The sequence below is a fragment of the Ornithodoros turicata genome, chromosome 6 (assembly GCF_037126465.1).
Source record: "Ornithodoros turicata isolate Travis chromosome 6, ASM3712646v1, whole genome shotgun sequence".
In the NCBI taxonomy this organism is placed as follows: domain Eukaryota; kingdom Metazoa; phylum Arthropoda; class Arachnida; order Ixodida; family Argasidae; genus Ornithodoros; species Ornithodoros turicata.
The window spans coordinates 464,121-476,657 of record NC_088206.1 but is presented as its reverse complement, the minus strand read 5'-3'; the positions used below and the strand labels follow the sequence as shown (position 1 = coordinate 476,657).

At 43.3% G+C, this 12,537-nt stretch overlaps 2 long non-coding RNA genes across 2 annotated transcripts; one reads left to right on the top strand and one right to left on the bottom strand.

Annotated features, from left to right (window-relative positions):
* Positions 1–356: 356 nt before the first annotated feature.
* On the bottom strand, positions 357–3,141 carry LOC135397527 (uncharacterized). Its single transcript, XR_010423649.1, has 3 exons — positions 2,996–3,141; positions 2,586–2,701; positions 357–2,030 (listed from the first exon to the last, which is right to left on the bottom strand). It is a non-coding gene; the product is annotated as an uncharacterized LOC135397527 (long non-coding RNA).
* A 171-nt stretch (positions 3,142–3,312) lies between these two features.
* LOC135397526 (uncharacterized) lies at positions 3,313–4,559 on the top strand. Its single transcript, XR_010423648.1, has 3 exons — positions 3,313–3,524; positions 3,999–4,089; positions 4,517–4,559. It is a non-coding gene; the product is annotated as an uncharacterized LOC135397526 (long non-coding RNA).
* Positions 4,560–12,537: the final 7,978 nt, after the last annotated feature.

The following is a 12,537-nucleotide window of genomic DNA, read 5'->3' as shown; positions in this document are numbered from 1 at the left end:
GAAGGTGAGGTACCTTATCGAAAGCCTTCGAAAAGTCTATGAATATGCAGTCAGTACGTGATCCACGGTCAAGCGCAAGATGGAGGTCGTGAACGAAAGAAACTAGCTGTGTTTCGCACGGGAAGCGTGTTTCCTAAAGCCGTGCTGATATGGGAAAAAAGAATGAAATTCAAGATGTTCAACGAGGTGCGAGTAAATAATGTGTTCGTACAATGAATGCTTGTTCACGATATTGGTCGATAGTTGCTGGCATGATGCTTGTCTCCGGATTTTTAGAGCGGGACCATCTTGCCAATCAGATCAATCATCTTCCAATCAATCAATCTTCCCATCAGACAGATACAAACAAAAGTACATACATACAAATACACTTTTATTTTATTGCTTATGAAACACAAATAAAAGCACAAGTTTGAACGTGGGTGTTAACAGTTTTCATAACTTTGTGTAATACCATCGAAGGCAGCGCACGTAGAGTAAGTGAATTGATTATATTAGCAATCCCAGCTGTATCAGCAAATACAGGATTCAGAGGAGCAAAATCATGAAAAAAGTGTTTTGCTGTGTTCAGTCTGCCGCTATAATAGCGAGGCTCCTGAGATGCCACACATTACAGATCCACCAAGAAAATTGGCTAAATATCCCAATATTTTTCACGCGCGATATGAACAATGGAAAGGGGTGTGAAATCACACTTTCTTTATTAACATTGGGTGTCACACTGTTATTTTCCTTGAGTACTACTTTGATTCGACGTGAAATGCAGTAAACCATGTCACTTGTTTCCTAATCATCTCACAGGTTCATATCTAATGTCCCTTGCATGGGTCGGCTTTTTTTTTATCGTTAACCCGATAAGCCGGGTCCGTTATTTATTTATTTTTTCACCGAGTATGGCAGCTTAAGGGACTCACAACTCTCCCACGGATGTCAAATTTGTGAAGCTCTCGTCTTTCTCGCAGACATACTTGCATTTTCGGCAGCGGTGTCCTTCCGCAGAAGTTGTTTCTGAATGTTGTGATACCGTCATAACGTCCGTCAATCTGTTTCTCTCGACACGGCACGTAAGCCTTTTTTCCCCACAAATGCACCGCCATGAATTTGTTCTCTTTCCTCCGTCAAATCTGGTACCGCTTTGTTTTTTTCACTTTCCAAGGTTGTAGACAAGGGAAGATAAATATAATAGCAGCTGACATCAATTTGGGTTATAAACCAACAGCATTAACCACTGGTAAATAATCATCATAACTCGTCATAACCATCATAACCAATTTCACCGTTGCCAGCAAAATTCACAAACACGTTAAAATCTGGTATTTCCGTTCCAAGTTTTGTCCGACGTTGAGAATGTGTTAGGTAGAATGCAGAAGGCAACGTTGGGTATTTGTTGGATATATCTACGGTTGAAATCTTAGTGTTGACTCAACGTTTTTTACACGTTCGCGATCTACAGTTGTTACGGTATGGTTGAAATAACATTAGAGGCCAACATCTCATTACGGCCCGAGTCTCATTACGGCCGAAGTCTCATTACGGCCGAAAGTCTCATTACGGCCGAAAATCCTTTAATCCCCAAGTGTCTCGTTACGGCCAAAGTCTCAATACGGCCGAAGGTAGTCTCATTACGGCCGAAGATGTCTCATAACGGCCAAAAAGAAAAAAGAAGCATCCACCATAGTAGCTCTGTATATACTGTGTTTTATGCTTCCCAAAATGTGTCCGAGGCGGTGTGCCCCCACGGCTTGTGTCACACACAATGGTTCATGCACACAATATTGCGACAGTGTTTCATGCATCCCTCGTGAAAAATGTTTTTATTGTCATATGTGTCACACGATATTTGTATGTGTTACGCCATTTTCTCTCAGTATTCAAGCAACATCCTACTCGTCGGTTCTGTGAGCAAACTGTGTGTGTGTGTGTGTTCTGAAAAGTACTCTACAAGGGAGCCCACTGGGAGCTCCAGGAGTCACATGACCTATGACCATGATCTTCTCCCCCACTAGCTGCCTTCTACAATTTACGTCCACCTGAAATTTACAAAAAAGTACATAAGCCACTGAACAAAATGACATATGCTCTTGTTTGATGATGACTATAAGACATATGCTGTCAAGCAGACTTTTTTTTTTCATATATTCGAAACATATTCAAGAATTATGGAGAACAATGACAATTACGTCATAATAACGCCCAGGAAACTATTTCAGGAGGTGTTTTATGAGGCTTGACATGGGGTGGAGGAGTCCCCCTCGTCAGTGCTTTATCCAGACCCCCCTAACTTTTTTGCCTGTGCACCCCCTACAGGGGGTGCCCTTGCAATTTCAGCTTCAGATATGTCTGTAATGATATGTTAAGCTGCAATGACGTAACTATTCCAACAATTTTTTCCAACACCCTTCTCGTGCTTGGGATTCTGGATAAACCACTACCCCTTGTTCATTTTCGTGGGGCACTACATTAGAGCTTATGCCACTGCACTGATGTCACAATGTTAAATGTGTGTGTCACTCTGGGCATTCGGAATTCCTCTAAGCTACAATATGTAAATTCAGAATATCCGAAGGGTAAACATCAGATGTTACCTGCAGGCTTCATGCTGAAACGCGTGTACGCAAAACACTTCCGCCGTGGTGGGCGACGCCGTTAGTGTAATCATACACGCAAGACAATTGCGGGCACATGGAGTAGTGGCAGCAACCTGAAAACGATACATTTTCTTGTTATATATGAGTAATCAAAAATATACATTCTCACATGTTTCGTTTTGTCGTTTGTAGGAAGCGCTAGTAAGGGAACAGCATTTGGTTGGTCACATGCAAGCCACAATGCGAGAGGTGCCGATATTTCGATTACGCGATCAAAAATTAAAAGTCTAGAACCATGCACACTTCCCCATGCAACTACTTCCCCAGCATCGTGAGACATGACACCATGTATTCACGTATAGTGTAATGTGAAATGATATGCAGGAATGAAAAAGATGCCAACATACCTGTAATCCAGTGTCCCGTAAGTTTGATTCGATTTTCTGGCAGCTACCATGAAGAGCAAATGCACGATTCACAAGTTTCGTTTCGCCATTTTCATTGCTGTTAATTTCGCAAGATCCCACGTGACCTCCTTTGGATCAGTGAAAAGTGAAAATTACTCGCGTCGCGAACATATATGTTCATCTCAGCGCAAATCACGTTTTGCATGCTATAGCAGGAGGGGGGATCAATACTCTTCCTTTCGTGTTTTGATATCTTGTTGTTTTGCTACTCTCACTTCGGAGTTCGGATGGTGTCTAGCAACGTTGGGTACCTCGTTTCTTGTGTGAGCCAGTGGTTGCTGTTTACGACGTGTTCATATATCGATTTGAAGCGCTGTAATGTGCAAATTAGCGGACTTTATAGCGGCTCTCTATTTTCCGTCGTTGTCTTTCGAGCAGCGCCTGTTGTTGCGGTAAAAATCGTGTTGAATGAATCGCCACAGCCCCAACGTATATCGCGCAGTGTTGACCAAGTCAAGCAGGAATTCTGGTGAGTAATGCTTTCGTAGATTGTCTGTCTTAGTAGTGTGCTGTCCACACATAGTTGGATTCTCATACGAGTAATTTAAATTAATCAAAACAGCCGAAATGACTCTAATAGGTGTAACTCGGTATCCGTTCGTAGGTTTGCGCCGTTTCAGTTGGTTGCGCGTTTAGGAACGACAAATTTATTCGAAGACGATAAGATACCGATAATGCATCACCGTACAGCAGCATTTACTCGTATCATTGTGAGCCATATTTAATTTGTTAAAATTCGTCGTCGTATTTCTTCAAAAATAAAAGCGCAAGTCGGCGTACTTGAATTGATCTCCTTGAACTGCTTACGTCGAACGTCTGCAAATGTTGTACTTATGTGCTTTCGCGCACCATACCAGGCACAAAAGCATATCTGATTAGAATAAATACTTCAAGAGGAAGTCATTCAAATACATTGTTATTTATAGCTGGTTTTCCATTCCAGGCATGGTATGTGGCTGCACGGAGGATTCCGAAAAGGAAAAACAACAACATGGCTAATAGGATGTTGCTGCCCAGGGAGTCCTGGCGAAGAGGTGATGTGTTAAGATCATCATAAGGTTCTGTTGTGAAGTGAGAAATTTTGTAGTAGTGCACGAATGTTAATTCGTGCACTACTTTTATAAAAAAGAAACCAGAAATGGAAAGTTATGCATGCATCATTTCATGAATTGTAATGTATTACTATTTGATATTCACATGTTTCCATTAAGGGAATGAACTACTGAACCTATATTCATAACATGGTCATGCTCTGTGTTTACCTGGAAGTCACATTTTTAAGGCTTGTCATTCTTTTGTCTAGATGAAGATTTATGTTAACCTTGTATGAAATAACAGACACGTATCAACACTTGTGCAGCTTGTGCACATTAAAACCAGCCATGTAGAGACAAATGCTTGTTTTTTTTGTTTTTTTTTTAATATTCTAGCCTATTCATGGTTGCTCTTCTTTTCTTGCAGGTTTACTCATTCCAGAAGCAAGAATTGTATCATTGTAAGGCGAATGGAAATAAATTGACATCGACCGAGATAGGTGTTCTGTCATGGCCAGTGACTGTAGGATGGCTCCAAAAGCGTCACAACAAAGCCAATATTCATCTAGCTCTCTACAAGTAGCTAACTCCACATAGTAGCCTGCTTCACAGCAACATCAACACTACCTTGTGGGAGTACACATTACACAATATGCTGCATTGTGCTGTGGTATGATAACATACCATTTGTCTCGCAATATGTGTATATAAATATGATAAGGGCCCTAAGGGCACAGTGCATGGCTTATACCCTGCTGAATATATATCCATACCTGGCTGCGACATTGCATATCAATGCAGGTTACAATACACATTTTCACATTTGGCCGTTATGAGACATCTTCGGCCGTAATGAGACTGCCTTCGGCCGTATTGAGACTTTGGCCGTAAAGAGACACTTGGGGATTAAAGGATTATCGGCCGTATTGAGACTTTCGGCCGTATTGAGACATCGGCCGTAATGAGACTTCGGCCGTAATGAGATACAATCCATTAGAGAGTTTTAGCAGACCGTTGATAAGGTGGCTTGCGTCAAACCATATCAACCGGAGCCAATCAGTGGATAAGATTCTGAGTCACGCACGACTGCGATTGTACATTCAACGTTCTTCAACACTCGGCGACGTAGATTCAACATTCCGACAACAGTCAATGTTGACTGGGAGACGACCCTCTGTTTACAAACATGTGACGTCACGATAAGACTGGTTCGAGGTTATATTTTGCTGTGGTGGGCAAGAAGTGGGAAAAACGCTGAAAGATGGAAGTCACTGAAAAGGTTAGCCAGCTGTAGGACTCGAACCCACATCTTCTGGATTACCAGTGTTCGTCCCTTCTATGTTGTTCCAGCCTCAGAACATCAGTTCTCTCTTGGGAAAAACGCGTCTGTTGATAGGCCGAAAAGGCTGATGAGGTTGATAGGTGCCCACCAGCATGCTTTGCACAGCGGCGTAACGTAATCGATGACGTAGGGGTGCAGGTCGTCTATACCATTACCACCACAACAAAATAGAACATCGAACCGGTCTTCTCGTGACGTTTGTAAACACAGAATCGGCCTTTTCACAGAATCTTATTATTTCATTCTTTTTCTTTTTTTCGCCTGCGTCTTGCGGGCAAAAATAATGATTTCGTCTGACATACGTCTTTATTAGCACTAAATCTTAGATTTGCTAGGTGATGCTCGCACTTGCCAGGGGGTTATGAGAGTTTTATCCAGCAATTTCCAGCTGTAATTCATGGTCCATTTAAATGGAGCAGTTGGCCCGAACGCCTCGCCTTTTTTAAGCAATTATTTTATATGTTGGCATAAAAGCACACATTCTACAGCTACCTGAGTCAGCAGGTGTTTATTGATTCGCGTTTCTTTTTTTTTTTCTTCCTTCTTTTTTTTTTTTTTTTTGTTCTGCCCCTTCTAAGATGGCGACTCGCCGGCGTCACCGCTCGGTCGCCTCTTCGACTCCAGAAGTTTTATTATACAACCTCCTCGCTATAGACACATCAGTTATTTGTAGCTTTGACTTTGCTGTGAAAACTAGGTCACGAGTTAGATTAAAAATTAGCTTGACCATTACCGGGCGCATTGAATTGAGATGCAATGTTATCAAGTCCGCAGCTCGATGAAACTTTGAGATAACCATGAGAGGAAATATTCCGATAGGATCAAGGACAAGGGGATAAGCACCATGAATAGGAAGCGTACGGTTTGTCGATGTTGTGAATGATTTGGAAAATGTTTCAGTGAGGACTGATGGGCATTGATTAGGCGTTATTGCGGAAGTGTCCACTAAATGATTTATAGTTCGGTTCTCTTTGGGCTCTGTAAAGTGTTCCAAAAAAGCTTTGGGTCACATATGTAGCAGGGACGGCAAGGTTGTGAAGAACGCAGGCTTGTCTGATAGAAGAGACTTCTATATTCGTTTGTATATAGCGGTAGACTACAGTGTTCGCTGTAGTTTGTCCTATAGTCGCTCTGCGATATAGCCGTTTTTCATTTTCATGTTTTTTTTCCTGAGACGTCTAAGCTCTTTATTGAACAGGGCGTACGACTAGAGACCGAAAAGGAAGTACGGGGTATGGGAAGTTCCATTCGGGGATGTACCTTGTTTTTTAAAAAGAACCCCATTTTCATTCGGAGACTTCAATAAGAATTCCGTGAAAAATAAAACTTCAGAAAAAGCGACAAACGCTGTGTTGATAGCATTGTTATAGCAAACGATAGTTTTTGCAAGAATATATTGCTTAGGTTTGTGGAAGTGAATCGTAGAAATTATGATGCTATGGTCACTTATACTGCCAGGTAAGACTTAAATAATGCGGTCATTGACAGGGTAAGTAGTAAAAAGAGCTCTAAAATGCAGGAGCGAGGAGAACAAGTCCATGTTTGCTCGGTAACTAGCTGCGAAAGATTAAATGTAGAGATTAAACTTTCAAAAATTTCATATAAACTGCCGTGCGAATTTCAGACAGGCCAAGAATCCCACATAATAGGAGGGAAATTGAAGTCTCCCAACAGGTACATAGCATATATAGGGAATTCCATAGTTAATTCGCAAAGGGTATCATGTAATGAAGAAACAAAAGATGATAATCAGACAGGAGAACGATAACACACACACACACACATCTCAAAATGTCGCCTGAGAGTATACATCGCAAAGAGATACCCAAGTCATTTAGCGATCAACAACAAATAAGGCCACATTCTTAGGGTTCACGCTATAGGTCATGCAATCCTTAACAGCAAGAGCACCGTACCACCCTGTTGCAACGAAAAACATTATACCAGGGTCTTTCAAGGTTGACTTTTGCTCGAGAAAAATCAGTGAGCAAATGTAATTGAAGAAAACTTTTGGAAGACGAAGCGCAATCCTTCTCGGCACGTGCAGCAGTGGCAGCTGCCGGCAGTCTGTGGAACAGCGAATAAATAAAGCAAGTGCACTGTACATGTGTCCTGTTATGTGACTTGGCAGAAATTGAGCAAAATCCAGCAGCATGACATATCTTCTTTTGCAATCTAACATCACCAGGGTTATCGCGCAGAAAAAAAAAAAAAAAAAAAAAACTGTTTTCACGAGTCGGGCATTGATGGCTGAACCATGGTGATGCTAGGTAGGGTGAAGTGACCTGTGTGTATGGAGCAGCCTGGATCGGACTTATCGTGCTGCTAAACAAGCACAATCTTGAAAATAATGTCCTAGATGACCAGCATAATATGACTTATTAGCTTAGTGCCCACGTTATTTTTTTTATATTATTATTATTATTACAACGCTCGGTAGCACTGCTGACACGGTCAGGTGAGGTAGGAAGACCGTGTTTTTCGAGTGGAAATCGAAGTTCATTTCCGCATCGTACCAAAATTTAAGCTACGCCATTTGTATGTGTGTGTAGAAAAGGGGCGTGATCTTGAAGGGGCGTGAAAGAAAAGGGCCGTTTCTTACCCTCCTGTAGCGGGTCAATAAATTGTAATATGGTCCTAAATTTGCTTTGGCAGGTACATACTGGTATATAGATGTCATTGGAATAAAAATACTAAAAAGGGGATAAGTCGACTTATCCCCTTATTGTATACAGAGGCTCAATTATTTCCAAACAATAGCTGCGAACCGTGTTAGCGGAATGCCATCTCACCTGCAAAACAAAGTACAGTAGGGGGTTAGAAAGGAGTCGACCAAGGCATATGCCGTGTCTACCACTCAAGGCTCTGCCGTCCAACAGGCGTTTCTGCGTCTTCCCGACATGCCTCTCTCCATCCAGACGGCTTGGATAAAAGCGGCCGCAAAAACAATAGAATAATATAATAGAAGTAGTGTGATGACGACGGTTAGCTATGACGTCTGCTATGATCATCTGCTGGTGCAGAACGTGCCGACCAACGTTTAGCATTTAAATTACTTGAAGTGTATAGTTTCAAGAGGTATAACGCTCACTCGACATTGGAGGGAAATTGCAGCACGCCAGGGCGAGGAATCGCTGTGGAGGATTCTCGTAGCGGATCGCGGTCTGCTTAACATCCTTTTGTGTCACGTGGACAGCGCTAAAGCGGCCGGTGCGAGAACTAAGTATGGGGCGTCCATCAACCGGTATGGAAATGCTACGAGAAAAGCCTGATGACGAGAGCCCCCGTTGTTCTTCTTGGGATCCTGTTGTAGTACGTGATTGCCCAGCCGTCCTCACTCTTCTCTTCGCGGTATCGACGCGGACCTCAATCGCGAGCACCTCTTCGTGACGTTACGGTCCGTGGACGACGACGGCCCTTCTAGAGTCTATAGACTGGGTCTAGTCCATTAAGACTCATGTAGGGGGTTCCAAAGATTATCAAAGATGACAGCGTCTGTTCCTTTTTGTGCGCTCACTCGGTCTCCGTTTTCAGAAAAAGGATCCAGTCAACATCGTCCTCCTGGCTTTCTCCTTCCCCGTTTGTGAGGGTCGTGCCCTCACTAGTTGGACATTAACGCACGGTCTGAGGCGAAGCCAAAGAAAATTATATCAGTGGCATAGAGCTCTCATAATAACTAGAAACCAAAACGACCAAGAGGGGCGTCTCAACAACTCAGTCGCAATGATAGCGCTAGCGTGCTACGAACGGTATCTTCCACACACACAGTACGCCGTCATCTCATGTCGCAGCGGAAGATTTAAACGGTACAATACGCGTTCCTTACGGAATAGGGAGCACACACGATGATAGCAGACAAAATACCCCAGAGGAAAAAACCCGACTTGGATTGGATTTGGTGGCAGGAGAAGCGGCGCGTTGAAAGACCGTATCGATCATGCTGCTCCTGGACTTGAACGTTGCAATTCTTTTGCTCTCTCCCATTTTTCCCTCTCCCACCTTTTCTCCCATCCTCTCTCCTTGTGATTTCTATGGTCCACGGTTCGCGCACACATGTCGAGCAGATCGTTCCTGGTGTGCGCTACGCGCCACAGCATCGGCTGCTCATGGCCAATGTCCAGTGTGGCGGCCACGACCAACGTTGGGCTTGTTTGTATTTGGACAAGAAAGAGGATAAATGGTTAAGAGGGTACTTGGACATTTTCAACAAAAACACCGCATATTCAAACATCAACTTGTTACATTTGTCAGCTCGCATCCTTATATCCAGGGTCGGCGAGAGGGGGTTGTCAGCCGGGGATGGAGCCTCTACAGGGGCCCGCCCAACCCAAGCGCCCGACGGTTGCTAGACATGAGGAGAGGGGCCCATAATTTATCTTGGCGGCCCTGCTTATACTAAGCCGCTTTTCCCTACCTTATAAGTTATAACCTAACATCTCATTTCTGCAAATACCCCTTTCCCTCTCTCCTTTAACTTGACCATCGAGTCAACGTACCTACCGGAACCAAAGGCAGCGTGTGTCACTCAGAATCTTATACAGGGTGTTATTTTTTGTTTTTGTTTTTTAGCCTTTACAAAATTTTTATGAAAAAGCTACGAGAGCAGCGTAGATGTCGTTTTTGCAGTTGAGTTCTACGGCCAGGAGCACATCCTCTCGAAGTGGGTATGTAACTACAAGATTACTAATTACCTGAAATACATTAATTAACTCTTTAATTAGGGAATTTCACGCAAAAGCGAGATGACAGAACGGGACACAATGCTCGTTGAAATCCATTCCATCTGTTAAAAATTAAGAAAAGAGCGCGTGTCGTGAAACATCCATCACCGAATTCCGGTATGCAAATGAGCTGAAGACGAAACAGCGCGCCTGCATCACCCTCGCCGACGGTTTATCTGGTCAGCTGAGCGGCACCTACTCCAATCATCTCCATTGCTCCAAATCACGTGGCCCTCTGACGTGTAATGCGCGCTGTGCTCCATGCGTTCCCGGTCGCCGTGGTTTCAAAATTCGGGGATAGATATTTTAACGCACGTGCGTATCTCAGGATTTTTTAAACGTGAAATGGCTTGAAACTGGGGGGGGGGGGGGGGGTATATGTTTATTCACACAAAGGAGATGTCAGCCAGGCAAGTGCCAGGTCAGAGGAACTGGGATAATCTCTCAATCTGCTATCTCGCTTTTGCCCGAAATCTCCTAATTAAAAAAATATTTAATTAATTTAGGTAATTAGTCATCTTGTAGTTGCACACTTTCCTCGAGAAGATATCCGCCTGGCCGTAGAACTCAACTGCAAAAACGACATACAGAGTGTTTGCTTAACGTGTCCCTCAATTATATGTGAAATCTAAACGTTGTACAACATTGATCTTTGCGCCGCTTTTGCCACCCGGAAAGACCGATTTTGTCAAATTTCAACTGCAATAAATTGAATTTTTAAAATTGATCTCGCTAATTTGCCAAGTCAACCCCACGTTTTTCCAACAGAAATGGAAAGCGTATGTTCGATTTGCCCCGAAACATCACTCAAGGCATCCAGCACCACAGCGGAAACACAAGAAAAAAAGCAAAAAAAAACGCCGTTTTAGGACTCGCAAGTTGCCGGCCGTCGTTGCTCCACCCCCTTGATATTCCTTACCCGCGATTCTCCCTCCGAGGTATTGAACGACAGAAGCGCGTCAGGCGAAAATGAAGGCGTGACCTTATCAGAGGCAGTAGATCTTGTGCGGAGCAACGACGACCCGCATGACGCTGCAACTTGCGAGTTCCCAAAACGGCAGTTTTTGCAGTTTTTTCTTCCTTTGTGTTTCCGCTGTGGTGCTTGATGCCTTCAGTGATGTTTCGGGGTAAATCGTTTTCCATTTCCGTTGAAAAAACATAGGGTTGACATGGCAAATTAACTGGATCAATTTTAAAAATTCAATTTATTGCAGTTGAAAATTGACAAAATCGGTTGGTGGCAAAAGTGCAAAAGACCAATGCAGCAAGCGGCATCCTTGTACAACGTCTAGATTTTTTGTATAACTCAGGGACACGATACAGCAAATACCCTGTATATGCTGCTCTCGTAGCTTTTGCACGAAAATATGTAAAGGCTAAAAAACACCTGTATGTTGATTGAGTGAGGCTGACGCGGTAGCCTCCCTGTAGTGGGATACTAAAATTCTCTATTAGAGAGTTTAATGTTAGTAGACCGTTGTACGCCGTCTGACCCACACTCTTGTTCAGGTCTCCACCTGTACAGGGTGTCTCACCTAAAGTGATAAAAAATTTTAACTGGCAACGTACTCGCCAGGGGATGGTGGCACCTTCGGCAATTACCTTCTGGAAATTTTAGCCGCAAATTAGGAAGGCTTTGGACAATTTTTAATTCGGGGAATTTAGTAATTTATTATGTTCAATCTTTGAAAATTGCCAAGCCAACCTCACCTTTTCTACAGATATACACGTGTAACCGCAGACCCAACAAAAACTACGCACAGTAATGGAACAGAAATAGCCGAAAAAAAGAAAGTGCTCCCAGCCTGCTTTATTGTCGCAAAAAGCGCGCGCAAAAGGTGCGTCGATAGAAGGAAGTGTCCCCGCCTCTTGCTTTACCTTTCGTTCCCCCACTTTGACCTTGATGCTGGTGACGACCGTCTTCTGACAAAGAACTCACGAGATAGGTCCCTGTTTCCTTCACATTTGCCTGTCACAAACAAAAAACTGATTTATCTGGGAATGGCTACTACGGCTACAGCTACTATGGCTGCTACTAAAAATCTCCCACCGAAGCGGGTTATTTGGTGCAGCAATTCATTGGCTTCGGTTTACATGTTTTTGTCGCGGCTGGTCGCCATGAAGCGCAAAAAGACGCGCTTCCACTCCCTTATCCACCAAAGGATTACGTCCTTACATCAATGAATTACGTCATTCTGCGCTTCACCACGACCAGCCGCGACAAAAATATTTAATCAGAAACCAATTAATTACTGCACCAAATGAACCGCTTCGGTGGATTTTTGTCTAAACGGTGTCCACTGAAGGTCCCAAAAAGGGTAGCCCCCATTTGAATGCCGACGGCGCCCTGCTTTACAAGTTATGTTTTTTCACGAAACTCATTTG